This window comes from Pelodiscus sinensis, chromosome 14 (genome assembly GCF_049634645.1).
Source record: "Pelodiscus sinensis isolate JC-2024 chromosome 14, ASM4963464v1, whole genome shotgun sequence".
Classification (NCBI taxonomy): domain Eukaryota; kingdom Metazoa; phylum Chordata; order Testudines; family Trionychidae; genus Pelodiscus; species Pelodiscus sinensis.
The window spans coordinates 13,095,863-13,110,583 of NC_134724.1; the positions used below are offsets into that span (position 1 = coordinate 13,095,863).

Genomic DNA, 14,721 nt, shown 5'->3' on the forward strand with positions numbered 1-14,721 from the left:
AGATTTTGTTTACTCCCTTTGCAGAGCCTCCCACGATGACTCCTAGCTGGTAGTACATTAGTGCCAGATTCAGAGCCCAGGGAAGTCAAGAAGAGCCTTTCCAGTGATTTCAGTGGACTTTGGATAAGGCCTTTACGCTGCAAGTAGTCCCTTGGAACGACCAGCTGCTTGTGAATCAAGGTGCTATGAGACATGATCAAGAGAGGCAGTACCAGAAGCTGTGGTTGCCTTGTCTAGCACTGCTAATAAAATGCCTTCTAGACCTTGGAGTAAGACCAAGGGCAGCATTTTCAAAAATGCCTGCATGACTTAGGCACCTAAATCCCATTCACATTCAAAGGGACTTGGAGTCCTAAAAGACAAAAGAGTCTAATTCCCCTAGGCACTTTACAAATGTGGACCCTATAGCTTGAATCTGATTGGATATTAGGTAAGCACATCCCTAACATTGGGCAGCACAAGTGGTGAACCCCTCAAACTCATCCCATGTTCCTCAGTGCTCGTTTAAGTTCCTATCACGAGTAGATATATTTTGAGGGAGTTGATGTGTGCACAAAGCTCATAAACTTACTACTGTGCGTTATGCAAAGTTGAATTGCCTATTGTCAAGGACTGGTTGAAGTTTTCACCCCCTTCTGTTTTGGGACTGTGGTTTTAACAATGAAACCCAGCACGCCCATGGAGCAGTTGAAGGCACACATCAGACAAGCTAGGCATCTGATCCCTTTCTGTCTGAACCCATGGCCTTGCTGACACACTGACACTTGGCTCGCGCCTCTGCTTGTGTCACAACTGAATCGAGAAGCAGACACAGAGGTAACAAGCTGTGCCCTGATAAAAAGTTTCTTTGCAAAATAAATAACAATTAAGTTAAACATGCATTTTTAAAGGACATCTTACAGATAAATTAATGGCTGGGATCTTCACTTACTGACATGGCAATTTCAAAGAGATTAAGATTCACATAATGCAATGAAATATACTTGTGGGTTTTATGCAACAGTGACGACATCCGTTAGAGCCAAGATGATGCAGCTCTAGGCGCTACAGCTGCTCTCTGCCCCACTCCTGGATGAAATCCAACTTACTTTATTTGGTAATGACTCCTTAATAAAAGGCAACACAATTCCATCTTGAAAATAGAGTGTCTGGTTTTTCAGATTGCAAGAGATGGTGATGATATTTTTAAGGTCATCCTAAGACATGTAGTTAGGATTTTAAACCAAAAAAAAAGAAAGTGATAGAGAACTCATAATAAAAGACAGCCCCTGGACAGCATAAAAATAGTCTCCCACTGGAAGCAATCAGAATCTTTACTGATCTATCTCAAAAAGCAGGAGATGTTCTGTCCAACTTTAAAGTATTCTGACAGCAGCTTTCCTCGCAGGGCTGTTAAACCCTATTAGAATACACCAGCCTGCTGTTATGACAAAGAAATGTCTCTTGGCAATAAAATGGATGAACAGAATAGCCTACTTCTGTTACAAGTCTCAGAAGGGTAGCAGTGTTAGTCTGTAACTTTAAAAACAAGTAGTCCTGTGGCATTTTAGGGTACGTGTAGACTACATGCCTCTGTCGACCGAGGCATGTAAATTAGACATACTGACATAGTCAATGAAGCAGGGATTTAAATATCCCCCACTTTATTAGAATAAAAATGGCTGCCACATTGTGCCAGCTCAGCTGTTTGTCGGCACGAAGTGGCAGTCAAGACGAGGATTGGTGGGCAAGGAAAGTCTTTGCCGACCGATCCTATAAACCTTGTTGCACGAGGAATAAGGGATCGGTCGGCAAAGGCTTTCCTTTCCCACCAATCCCCGTCTTGACTGCCGCTTCATGCCGACAAACAGCTGAGCCGGCACAACACGGCGGCCATTTTTATTCTAATGAAGTGGGGGACATTTAAATCCCTGCTTCATTGACTATGTTGGTATGTCTAATTTACATGCCTCGATCGGCAGAGGCATGTAGTCTAGACATACCCTTAGAGACTAACTAAAATGTGTAGGATCATGAACTTTCGTGGATAAAACCCACTGCTTCAGATGATTTGGAGTGGAAACAACAGAATCTGAGATATATATAACAGCAAAAGTAGTACCTGTCAATTGTAGGACCCATGTTAATGAAGTTAATTAAATATGCTGGATGTGTCCCATTCATAGCTTTTGATCTGAAAATGTGTATGGTAAAAGCAGAAGAAATTGTCTTTGTAGTGCATTAACCAGTCAATGTTTTATACTAGCCCAGAGTAATACTGTCAGATTTGTAAATGAATTCCAGTTCTGCCATCTCTCTGTAACCCTTTGTAGAAGAATCACTACTTTTAAATCCATGTTTGAGTGACCAGGTAGATTAAAATGCTCCCCTCCAGGTTTATGTGTATTACCATTTCTGATGTCTAATTTGTGTCCTTTGTCACAGAGACTACCCGGTTTGGCCAGTATACATGGCAGAAGGGTATTGCTGACCTGTGTGAAAATTAAGGACCTATATTTCCTGAGCATCTAAAGACAAGTCCAGTATGAAAAAACAATATTAACCATTTTTGCCGATGCAGCTCTCCTCCCCCAAAACCAAACTCTTATTTTTGGTGCTAGTGACTTGGTAGCCCCTTTCTAAAGCATCAAGAGATGCATTATAATAGGCAGCCCTCCAAGTGCACCACATGTAGAAGACACCATTGTCACTCATTTGCATGAGGCTAGCAAAATGCACGTGGCATGGGAGAGACCAATCTCAGCTATGTGGTGCCTAGAAAACCAGCTATTACTGGGATTCTCACTGCAGTCAGCCCAAACGATTGTGGAGAGGGTTCAGAGTGATAGCGGTGGTTGCCAGAACCAAGCACCACAAATCGAGAGTGCAGCTTAGGACTTAAATTCTAGAGATAACATACCTGATCGAACACAAGAGCCAGCTCCCTTGAGACACTAAGGCCTAGTCTATACTACACCCCTGGCCCCGTCGATCTAAGCTACACAACTTCAGCTATATGTGACTAGCATAGCTGAAGTCAACATACTTACTGTGGTGTCTTCCATGCAGTAAGGTCATCGGGGGCTGCTCTCCCATCAGTTCCGCCTACTCTTCTCATCCTACACCCACCACGCACCCCTCCTTCCCCCGAAAAAGTGTCCCAATTTTTCATACTTGCTCTCTGGTCACCCTATTTAGGAGCTCTGATTCTTATCCTGCCTTTTCAGCCACTGGATGTGGTGGTTTGGTTTCATCTTTTCCTTTCCTGAAACATTAAAATCCATGTGGATGCGGCCCCATGTCTCAAGAATTCTGCTGTTCGACTTAATAATCATCTCCAATCCAATACAGTTCTGGTTCCTCCCCTCCCGCGTCACATGCACAAATTACAACCAAACAAGAAGTGCAGGTTCTTACTTTGTGACCCAAGGATTCATAACTTGGGTGCCTGAATGGCTATAGCCAAGAGTTACATCAAAAGGGGAGCGTTTTCAGGGAGAGTGGTCTTTCCTCTTCCCTTGCTTGGCTCAACCACATTTTCCATACATCTCCCTCTTCTCCATGGCTAGCATAAGGAGCCCCTCCCTGTTCCAGGCTGGTGAGGTGGTATTGCCCAATTGGCTACTAATGCTTTCCCGGTTTATACAAACATTGCCCTTAGCTAAATGGCTTAGGAAGCAAAGGAACGGGGAAACTGCTCTTACCAAAGAAGTGCAGCCAAACTCCATCACATTAGCTGCAAGCACCCAGGGGAAACTGGCATCTGAGAGCAAAGTAGCTGACATGCATGCCAGCAAAGTGGCCTCCACCACTTCCAACCAATCATGGAGGAGCAGTCATGAAAGAAAGGGATGTTGTTAGGTGGGAGAAGGGGGGGAATGTCCACACACTGATTTTTAACTAGATAATCTAGACATGTGACAGTGCGACATCCAGGATAGCAGCAGTGGAAGCAGCTGCAGCCCAAATTCTTGCTTTGACATTGGTTGTGCCCTATAAATATTCAGGCCCTCTGCGATATTGCAGTGAGCATAGTGGTGACATTATCTGAGCTTACAAGACCAGCCTCTTGCATACTGGAAACATTCTTCCACCCCTGTCCATCCCATTTCTTTTCATGCAGCTTCCTAAGTACAACAGTCTCAAAACACATTAGGCTTCCTTTGTGACTCAGATAAATAGCTTGGGCTGTATCTGAGATCCCGGCATTGCCAGATACAACAAGAGACCTGAATGTTACTGTTTATATTACCTATGGATGAGCCTACTCCCTTGTGTATTAGGAATCAACTCCTACTCACCATCCTTACTGACTAAGTTATAGAAATGTCTCTTTCAATCACCAGACATGTAAATACCAACCCTAAACACGCAATCCTATCTGTTACTAAATCCACAGTCTGTTACTAAATCCCTTACAAGGGTTGGCTGGAAAATAAACTTTAAACACTCAAAACATGAAATAGTAGGCTTATTATTCAAAAAAATTTCATGAAAACACATGAAAGAAAGACCTGAGTCAGAAAAGGGACTTGAGGTCTCTCAGTAACTACCAGACAAGCAGCTATTGTGGGGGTAAGTGGGCACCCTGAACTAGGAATGTCAATGTTTAGTTGACTACACAATTAACCTATGAGCTTAGGCTTATCAGTTAGTGCACGTAGTGGATAAAATTCTCTTCCCTTGCTGCCACTGTATCTCCACACCTGCCAGCTCCACAGAGCCACCTGCCCTCACTTGCTGACTCCCACAGAGGACCCAGCATGCACAGGGAGTTGGCTTTTATGCCATCCTTCCACATATGCCAACTTCTGGGGAGCCAGCCCCCCCCCCCACCTCCCACAGAGTAAGTAGGGGGGTGGGCTGGTGGGAGCTCATCCTCAGGGTGAGCTGGCTTAAGAGCTGGCCTGCAAGCACCAGCTCCCACGGAGCCACCTGCCCTCCCTCCCACCGCGCTGCTGCCTCAAATAGAAAGACAGCAGGGGCAGGCAGGAGCTAGTATACGCAGGAAGAGGCTTTCAAGCTGGCTCCCACCTGCCCCCTCCCCGCATCTCAATGTGTAACTGCTAAAATTTCAAGCGGTTACATGTTTACACATCTACCCAATAGTTCCTATCCTGAACCTGAGAAACCTTTCTACAAAAAGTTGCAATGAATTTGCGTTTTTCCACCCCAAAAATGTTGGAAACAAGTCTCAGCTTGCTGTAGTCTCTATACAGTACATCATCCATGCCACATGTGTGTGTGCACATGGGTGTGGGTGATACAAGCATGTGTTAAAAGTCTAGATAGCTCTAGTCTGGATAGCGTCACCCCTGCCACCTCACGTCCTACACACTTCCCACTCCTTAATTGTTCTTCTGGAGTCAATTCTGCAAGATCCTGAGCACCCTCAGCTCCCGCTGAAGTTTATAGGAGTTGAGGGCAGTCAGCCTCTTGTAGAGTAGAGGACTCCATTTCTTCCTGCTCATGGCTGAGTAGCTTATTTCATTGCAACAGCTGTGTCCGGAACAGCCTTGTGTCTCATAACTTCTCGTGTCTCCAAATTGATCCACACCTGACGCATTCCATTCACTTTACATCAGTCCTCTCCACTCTACTTCTACCTGCTCACACTCGTGCCCAACCTTTAATACGATCCTGGATCTCCAAGGATTTCCTCCTGCACCAGACTTATTGTCCAGGGGTTCAAATGGGCCGCAATGAGGTCACATGGCACTGGATGCCCTGAAGGCACATCTCTAGGTTAGACTCTGCTCTCCATTATACCAGTGTAAACAAGATCAGAATTTGTTCATTTGTCTTCCTACTTATTTGTGAATGAACCATCTAAGGCTATGTCCACACAGCAACATTATTCCAAAATAACGTAGCCCGAGTCTACAGCAGCAGTTCTTCAGTTTTTTCGAAACAGTGTCAAAATACTTCTTACTCCGACTCCTGTTACCCTCATTGTACACGGAGTAAGGGAAGTCGGAGGAAGAGTGCTCTATTTTGAAATAAGTGCTGTGTAGACGCTCCCAATTTCGAAATAAGTGACGTAGCTCAATTTTCCTAGCTTATTTCGAGTTAAGCTCTGCTGTGTAGACGCACCCTTAGATGCTATACCCATAATAAAAACTCACAATGTTCTATTATGTACACGTTTACACCCATGGTAGAATAAACTGCAGCTTCCTCCCTCTGTTTACCTAGCCAGAAAAGCTCAATTATGTACTTTTTATAATAGAAGGTTTTACTCCTTATTTGATTCCATGAGGCTTTAACATTCACAAGGAGCTGTGCTGCTCAAGGCTGGTGTCCCAGTGCTGTTAAAACAAAAACAAAAACCAAAAAAAAAAAAAGATCCCTCAGTGTTTATAGCCAGGGGAAAATATAGTATTTAACCAACAGTGCCAAAAATCAGACAGAGACAAAAATCAATAATCACCTTAAAAAAATCAAAGCTAACACAGCATTTCTTTTATGCCCATCTAACACCCCGGGGGCTTTTTTATGCACATTCTCAATCATACATGCTATTTATCATTCAACTCTGCCCAGATCTTTATATCTTTGAGCCAATGTAAAATTGCTTCTATAATCTTTTTATTTTATACTAATGTTCTGCAAGAATGCATGTCACAAGCCTCCTTTACAGTATTGCCCTGCTTTATCACTGGAAAATAAATCTCAGGTTCAGGGCGCTGTGATGAAGCCAGGATCTACTGTGTACCGAAAATGAATATCATATCATTCATATCTCTGGTGAGTAAGTCATATTCCCTCTTCCCTCCCTGCAGGTCTGAAGAGAAGTTCATTGTATTAATAACAGAGGGTTATATATAGAAATCACATCGGCTTTATGCCTGGAGGACATTTCTTTAAAGGCTTATTTTTTAAATGTAAAATACATTTTCTCAGCTACGGGGTGAGGGACTGGACTTGAAGAGACATGTCTGCAGTGCTACAGGGTGTGAAATAATTGCCTGGTAACTATATCCCCGAAGAAAAAACAAAAAGAGAACACAGATCCATAGAGTCTCAAAAGAGCCAGCAATTACAAAACCTTACCAAGGTGCACAGCTTTCATCTTATACTCCCCAGACAATTTCTTTGGACCACATATTGTCCTCTCCTCCAGCAAAGCCCACAGAATGGGAATTGAGCCAACAAGAATCCCTTGGTTGGATAGCTCCTGTGCATGTATTGGGGGAGGGTATGGAGGACTGGGTGGGAATGAGCTCTTTTCCTCAGGAAAACTTGCTTTCCTGATCCCCTCCAAGCAAAATCAATCTGCTAAGTCCAGACAATCTCACCCAGTAAATCCTGCCTCAAACTCATCACATACAGTCGAGTTAGAGCCTATTTAATACATGAGGACTTTCATCTGTCTACACTGCAATTAAACACCTGAGGCTGACCGGAACTTGCAGGGCTCGGACTGTGAAACTGTGGGATAGGGGTTTCATCTCAGGCTGGAGTCCGAGTTCTGGGACCCTCTCCCATTACAGGATCCCAGAGCTCCAGCTCTGCCCAACCCAAATGCCTACACCACATTTTACAGCCCCACAAGCCTACGTCAGCGGCCTTGGTCCTGCCGCTGGTGTCCAACTGCAGTCTAGACATACCTATAAATTCCTTATTTCACGTTGCTCAGTACTTCCACCCCCTTTACAGAGGGGTGAAGGGAAGCAAAAGCCATTGCCACAAGCAGGTGCATTAACACTGGCACAGACACCTGTCAAAGCAGAAAGCGTAGGAATTGACCCTCCACAACACCCAAACATGCAGAGAAGCCGCTACCAGTAGAATCCTTGAGAGGCAACCAATAAAGCCATGGCTCATCCACTCTCCCTTGCTGCATTGCTCATTTGTGTTCCTCTCTGCCCAAGTAGTGAACCTTGTTTACTCACACTTGCACTACAGGCCGTAAGTTGCCTAGTGCAATGCGGTTGACATTCCAACCAACTCAGGAACCAGTTCAGTTCAAACATTGAAGTCCTTACAGCGTAAGCACATGCAGAAGCCCCACTGAAGTCACATACTTCAGTGTGTGGTTGAACAGGGACAAAATTATGGGTTTAAAGTTAAGCATGTGCTTAAAGCTGAAATTTCCCAAGGGACCCAGGGGTGTTAGGTGCCCAACTCCAACTGGAAGTCAGTCAGTGGGAACTGGGCCTCTAAACCCCTTCAGCCTTTCTGAAAATTCCCACCCATGCATTGCATTGGAGCTTGAGGAGGTCTCTGGTAAATTCAATAGCAAGGCCTGGAAGATGCTTTCTCTCGTCTGCACGGTATACCAGGTATATCAACCAGTCATGCACATAGACCCTACAGATAAAAATCAACACTTCACAAGGTTTTGGGGGAGAGAGGAGTTTGCCATCGTTTAGTGCAGAATGTATTGGACTTTCAACCACTGGGGATAATGGGACTTGTAGAGCATAGATGGGAAAACTGTGTCAGCAGGTTTTACCAAAAATTGAATACACCTAACTGTATCCATAATATACACATGCATGCCATATGTGAAACTGGAGCATCCATGGGATAAACTGGAAAAAATGAGACAGCCATTCTCATGCATCCTTGATGGCTTCATCTGCCACCAGCCCACCAAACCCCGTGTGTGTGTGTGTGTGAGAGAGATTTTATTTTTTATATATATATATATATATATATATATATATATATATATATATATATATATATATATATATATGCTTTTTGGTTTTAATAATGACCCACCTGAGCTATGTTTCCTTTTTTCCCCATCTAAGTGTAGGATGGGCAATATCTAGTGATCTATTCAGGGTGCGATATCTCTGGGGCTATGTCTAGACTACCAGCCTCTTTTGAAAGAGAGAGTCTAGACTACAAGCAGATTTTTCGAAAAAGTGAGCCGCTTTTTCGAAAGAGAATCTAGATGCTCTCTTTCAAAAATGCACAGTTTGCATTCAATAGTGCCTTTTTTCGAAAGAGTACTTTAAAAAAAGGCGTTATTCCTCGTAAAATAAGGTTTACCACGATCAAAAAAATTGCCGCGTTCTTTCGATTTACTTTCAAAAGAACACGGCTGCAGTCTAGACACAGGTGAAGTTTTTTCGAAAAAACCCTGTAGTCTAGACACACCCAGGAAGGCTATCCAGAGCTGAGACTTCCACTGCAAGACATTTTTTGCCTATCACTATCATAGAGTTGGAAGAGACCTCAGGAAATCATTAAGTCCAACGCCCTGCCCAAAGCAAGACCAATCCCAACTAAATCATCCCAGCCCTAGGGCTTTGTCAAGCTGGGACTTAACAACTTCTAAGGAAGAAGATTCCACCTTCTTCCTAGGTAACCCATTCCAATACTTCATCATCCTCCTAGGGAAATAGCTTTTCCTAATATCCAACCTAGGCCTCCGCCACTGTAACTTGAGACCACGTCACTACGAGAACAGCTACTCTCCATCCTCTTTGGAACCCCCCTTCAGGTAGTTGAAGACTGCTATCAAATCCCCCTTCACTCTTCTGTAGACTAAACAAGCCCAAATCCCTCAGCCTCTCCTCATAAGTCATGTGCTCCAGCTCCCTAATCATTTTTGTTGCCCTCTGCAATGCGCCTGCATCCTTTCTATAACGGGGCCCAGAACTGTATGCAATACTCCAGATGTGGCCTCACTAGTGCCGAATAAAGGGGAATAATCACTTCCCTAGATCTGCTAGCAATGCTGCTACTAATGCAGCCCAGTATGCAGTTAGCCTTCTTGGCTACAAGGGCACACTCTTGATTCATATTCAGCTTCTCATTCACTGTAATCCCCAGGTCTTTTTCTGCAGAACTGCTGCTTAGCCAGTAGGTCCCCAGCCTGTAGCAGGGATTGGCATACTTCCGTCCCAAGAGCAGGACTCTGCACCTGTCCTTGTTGAACCTCATCAGATTTCTTTTGGCCCAACCCTCCAATTTGTCTAGGTCACTCTGGACTCTATCCCTACCCTCACGTATTTACCTCTCCTCTAGCTTAGGGTCATCTGCAAACTTGCTGAGGGTGCAATCCATGCCTTTATCCAGCTCATTGATATCCTGGCCAACCATCCCAGAGCTCTGCAGTGAAGACATGAGTCTGCTGGGGTTACTGTGAATACTTGAGAGAAGAGACAAGAGCATCATCTCAACCAGTAAGGAAAAAGTAATAGTATGTGGTTTAATCTGATCTATCCCAATTCTCTACAGCAGGGTACACACAGTATCTAATGTTTCTGCTGTCAGTTCTATTAAGCCTGTTGTGATAGGATATAACCTGTAAGAGTGGAGCACCATGGAGACACCTAACCCCCTCTCCAGAAACTGTTTTTTCAAGGTTGGAGTCTGTATAGAGCTGTTCTACAGGTTTTCCAGAATCACTGGTTGTATCTGAAAGACAGGTCCTGCTCTCAGCTTTGGAAAAGCCACATTCCAGCTGTCTGTCTGTTTTGTTTGCCCTCAGCTGGTGCAGGACAACTGAATGCAAGCAGTTCTGAGACACCCTTCTGCCTGGTCCCAGCCATGACATACGTGTTCCAGGAACTAGATTATATATGCATCATGAAGAGATCAGAACACAGGTAACATACGGATGCAATATCCTGTTCAATCAGGGGGTCATCACTCAGAATCGAAAACCTTTGTCTTCTTCAGACCAGCTCCCCTCACACAGATCTTGTCAGTGACACAAGGGTGGCTGCACATCCACCAAGGGCATATGAAAGAAAAAAGGGGAACTGAACACAGCAATGATCCCTTAGTTCCAGCTAGGGGTATAAGCGACTAGTCAAGCAGTCGACTACCCGATAAGCCTAGGCTTATCAGGCAGTAGCAGCAACTACTCACTTCCCGCCCCCCTTGCTGCCTCTGTATTAGAGGCAGTAAGTGGGGGGGGGGGGGAGGAGGGGAGCTAGCTTAAAAGTCAGTTTCCCCCAGCACCATCTCTATGGTGTAGGGAGGGAGGCAGGGGAGGTTTATGCGAAGCAGCCTCTGCCTGCGGCGGGCCCAAGAAGCTGGGATCCCCTGTGGACAGGGGCTGCTGTCAGAGCAGCCTCTGTTTGTACCCAGTTCTGGCCACTATGGACAGAGGCTGCTGAACTCGGCACGAGCCAGGACTGAACAAGCCCAGCTCAGTTTTGGCTTGCACTGGATCCAGGATCACTGCACCTCTGCATTTTAAATGCAAAGGCGCAGCGGTCCAGGACTCACACCAGGACTGGGACCTACCACTCTGGCTCTGCAGCTCAAATATAGTAGAAGCCATCTGTACTGGCTCCTACTATAGTGTGCCTGGTTCCTACTATATTTAAACCACAGAGCCACAGTGGGAGTAGCTCCTGCACTTGGCACAAACCAGGACAGAGCGCTTCCCCTTATCAACAAATTGTATTGACTGCACGATTAGCCAATTACCCATTTCTTATCATCCTTAGTTCCAGCCAAAGAAAGTTACCTGGCTGCATCTCAAAGTTGACCCAAAACAACTTTAAGCTTGTCTGATACAGATCATTACAGGTGCTGTACAAAGCCATTAATTCTAGGAGCCACACGTGTACAAGAAGATTTGTGCTGCAGTCAGTAACAATACTTCAATGCCACTTTGTTTAGCATCTACTCTCCAAGGATCCCAGAGCACGGGAGGCAGCCAGGGAGGAAGCCTGTCTCTGAGGAAGGGGAATCATCCCATTTTATAGAAAGGGATGAGAATGTAAAGAGGAATTAACAACTGTGATTTGCTCCCTGCCTCCCTTAACACCCCCTGCCCCACAGCAATTCAATGAACCTCAATCAGCAACAAGGCAAATCCCAAAGAGACATCCTCTCCTAGCAGACTGTGCACCATTACCAGAATGGGCCTTTCCCAAGGTTTTCATTGGTCATTTTTGACTCCGCAGCAGAGACTCTTTTTTGACTCTTGGCCATTCACTCGGCAGGACAATTAACCAGTTTGTCATGGGCGGTCGCTAGAAGCACCCTCACCACATGAGTGTACTGATCACAGAAGGCCACAGCCTGTAGTCCTAACTCCTAGTCTCCCATTCTAATCACTGGGGTGCACGGAATTGCACTGACAAAAAGGTGGGGTTTTTTAATTTCCAGAAATAAATAGGCATAAATCCTGACCAGGATCACCCCGCAGCAGGGATCAACCCTATGGTAACAACACTTATCATTCTTTCAGTACCCCCCTATTTGGGACGTCAACCCAGTTGATTTCCTGGCCTGGGAAAACATATCTACATGGTAAACCCATTATAGTGGTCTGAGAGACTTACTAGTCTTTAATACCACCAATATGGTGAAGCCAGAGGCCATTTCAATTCTTGGTTGCCGTTAAAAATTATAACCCTCGTAACGGCCAGCCGGATGATACATTATAAACATGAAAGTGGTGCATTGACTTCTATAACACTAATAAAGAGAGGTGCTTAATGCCCAATGGAAATGCATGGAGTCCTGTACACAATGTTTCTACTGGGTGACTCGGGCATCCTGGACTGACCTTTGAAGCAGTCCAATGAGTTTCCTATTGGCCCTAACGTGAAGTTTCCTCAGTGCACAATTACGTGGAGTAGAATGAGGACTTTTTTCATTTGAACAAATGATTACAGGTCAACTGAGACGGGATGAAAAGAAGGTCTTAGCCACACATGCAATGGACATAAGAATCACACAGTAGGGTGGCACTCTGCACTACTATGTAGTTGACTTCGTTAAATTCCAAATCATGGACTCTCATGCTTCATAGCACCAGAGACCAGCACACAACTCATCAGCAACAATATTCCTTCTGGGAGGCTGGCAAGCTTTGAAATGTTACTATCCCATTCTCATTCGTGGGAAGAGCCATGGCTAGGACATTAGGCCTAGACAATTCAGGCTATAAATGAAGGGGGTTAAGAAGTGGGTGAAATTCAGGACTCTGGTAGGATGACAGAAGAGCCGTATCCATAGAGGAAAGCTCCACCAAATTCACAGCCATGAAAAATGCATCATGGACCATGAAATCTCGTCTGTTGCATGCTTTAACCTAGATTATACTGATTTCACAGAGGAGACCAATGTTTCTCAAATTAAGGGTCCTGACCCAGAAGGGAGTTGCAGGGGGTCACAAAATTATTTTGGGGAGTCTCAATATTGCTACCATTATTTCTGTGCTGACTTCAGAGCTGGCAGGCCAAAAGGAAACAGCTGTTGGCTGGACCCCCAACTTGAAGGCAGTGCCCGTCCCGCGGCAGCATAGAAGTAAAGCTGACAATACCATCCCATGCCATCCTTACTTCTGCATTGCTGCTGAGAGTGGCTCTGCCTTTGGATCTGGGCTCCCAGTCAGCAGCCGCAGCTCTCCAGATGCCCAGCTCCGAAGGCAGCAACATCACCAGCAGCAGCACAGAAGTATGGGTAGATGTTTTGCAAGGCCCCCCCTCCCCGCCCTTTCCCCACACACATAATACCCTTCCAAATCTCTTCCAAGACTCCTTGGGTCAGGATCCCAATGTCTACAACACAATGAAATTTCACATTTAAATAGCTGAAATCATGAAATTTACTACTTTTAAAATCCTATGACCATGAAATTGATCAAAATTTTGGTAGGGCCCTACCCAAGAAGCAGAGAAATCAGGGCACCAAACAAAGCCCAGCCCCTCCCCCTCGTTCAGTGTATCTGATCTCTCAAGAGGCAGAATCCCCTTGTACTTGATGTGTCTTCCCTACGGCAACAAGACGTCCTTCCTCCTACAATCTGCTTGATTTTATGCTTGCAAAGGAGCAGTTATGATACAATAAGATCTGATTAGCGCAGAAGTCACAATGTGAGCCTTGCAGGGAAACATGCCATGCAGAGGCCTTAACATCATTAACTAATTATGGCCAAGAGACAAATCTAAGGCTAACAGCGGAGTCAGTGTCACACCCACATTGCAGACAAAGGCGAAGGAGACCAACAGAGCTGGTCATGGGAGCTTTCACAGCTCCAAGGCAAGAGCAAGGAACCAGGACAGAAGTGCTAGGGTTGCCAGATGTCCAGTATTTGTGCTCTTTGTCTAGTAAAAAAAAAAAAAAAAAATCAGAGAATACCGGACGCGTGCAATGTCTGGTATTCTCTGATTTTTCCGGCTGCGCATCGGACGGAAGCCTGACGTAGGCAGCAGGAGCGGCTGGAAGACGGGGCCGTGATCGGCGTTAGGAGCCTGTGATTGCGCAGAAACCTGGCGGGAGCGGGGGGAGTGGCTGGGAGTCTCAGCCACTCCTCCTGGCCCCACCAGGCTTCTGTGCAATCACAGGCTCCCAGCGCCGAACGTGGCCCCCGCTTATTATCCCACATTCTTTCTTTTTTTTTGTTCAACCAAAAAATACCGCGTGTCCGGTATTTTTTGGGAGACCATCTGGCAACCCTAGAAGTGACCCATGAAGCAGCATTAATAAAGGCATTGAAGGAAGCAGAGTTCAGGCCTCATGGTTGGAGGATAGTTGTGACTATACAAGGGCTACGTATTAAGGGGAAACAGATCCTGTTTCCTGTGTCATCTATCTCTTTTTCTGCTTTGCTTCTGAGAAGATCATTGATGCTCAATCCTTACCCCTACCTTGCTGTCTGGCTACAGGGGTGGGGGTGGGGTGTCACATGCAAGTGAGGGGAAGAGAGACCGTTTTTTGGTCACAGGCCTACAGAAAAATCAATCAGGGGCCACACACAAGTGAGAAGACAAAAAAAACCTTCACCGACTTACTCCTCAGTCGGGAGCAAAA

General features: G+C 45.3%; 1 protein-coding gene across 3 annotated transcripts in view; it reads right to left on the reverse strand.

Moving 5' to 3' along the window:
* The window catches only part of SLCO3A1 (solute carrier organic anion transporter family member 3A1), a 271,929-nt gene that overhangs the window by 237,038 nt on the left and 20,170 nt on the right, over nucleotides 1-14,721 (reverse strand). The gene's annotated exons all lie outside the window — the stretch shown is intronic.